A 1,130-nucleotide genomic window follows, 5' to 3' on the forward strand; every position below is an offset into this window, starting at 1 on the left:
GGAGCTGGGGGCCTTGTCCCTGCGGGAATTCCTCAGCAGGGCTGGGGGGGGGGGACAGTCCGTCAGCAAAGCTGGGGGGGGAAAAATTCGGGGGTCCGGGGGGGGGCTGCACCCACCTATGGGCCCCCCGTACGGGGCAGCGGCCACCACACAGTCCCGCAGGTCCTCCCGCAGCCCCCATTCCATGGAGTACAGCTCCAGCTTCCTGCGGGACACCCGGACACAGGGATGGAGAGAGGGATGGATGGACAGGAGGAGGGATGGGGGGGCCAGGGACGGTGCCCACCCCCCAGCCAGCCCCGGGACCCCCGACGGGCCCCGGGAGCTCCCAGATCAGCCCCAAGACCCACGGACACCCTGGGATCCCCCAGCTGGACACAGGACCCCCAGCGACCCCCGGGACACCCCCAGTCAGCCCCGGGACCCAGAGCCACCACAGGACCCCCCACTCAGCCCTGGGACCCCCCCCAGACCATCCGGGAGACCCACGGTCACCGTGGGACCCCCCCAGCCAACCCCGGGACGCCCCGAACCACCCTCCCAGCCCCGAGACCCCCCTCCCAGCCCCGAGACCCCTGCCCTGGGACCGCCTGAGCACCCCCGAGATCCCCCGGACACCCCATCCCATCCCATCCCATCCCATCCCATCCCATCCGCCCCGGGACCCCCCAACCACCCCCAGCACCGCCCTCCCAGCTGGTCTCAAAACCCACGGCCATGCCGAGACCCTTCCGAGCAGCCGCGAGACCCTCCAGACACCTCGGGGATCCCCCTCCCCATCCCAGGACTCCCCCCCACATCTCCGGGACCCCCCCAGACCCCCCCCGCATCCCCCCTCCGGGACCGCCCCCCCCAGCCCCGGAACGGCTCCCAACACCGCCGGGACCCCCGAGCATCCCTGGGACCCCCCTCCCAGCCCGCCCGAGCACCCACGGCCACGCCGGGACCCCGCTCCCACCCAGCCCCGGGGCTTCCGAGCGGCCCCGGTTCGGGCAGCGCTGCCCCCGCCGTCTCTCACCGGTAAAAGGCCTCCTCGCCCAGCGGGTACCAGTTGGCCGTGTAACAGTCCATGGTGCGGCCGGGACGGGGGAAGGGGACGGGGATCAGGATCGGGATCGGGGGGGATCGGG

The 1,130-nt window shown here is 73.4% G+C and overlaps 1 long non-coding RNA gene across 1 annotated transcript; it reads right to left on the bottom strand.

The window, feature by feature from the left end:
- LOC113979797 lies at positions 1–1,130 on the bottom strand. Its single transcript, XR_003537987.1, has 3 exons — positions 1,019–1,130; positions 117–205; positions 1–41 (listed from the first exon to the last, which is right to left on the bottom strand). It is a non-coding gene; the product is annotated as an uncharacterized LOC113979797 (long non-coding RNA).

Source organism: Neopelma chrysocephalum, unplaced genomic scaffold (assembly GCF_003984885.1).
Source record: "Neopelma chrysocephalum unplaced genomic scaffold, ASM398488v2 Primary Assembly neopelma1_89098, whole genome shotgun sequence".
NCBI classification, from domain to species: domain Eukaryota; kingdom Metazoa; phylum Chordata; class Aves; order Passeriformes; family Pipridae; genus Neopelma; species Neopelma chrysocephalum.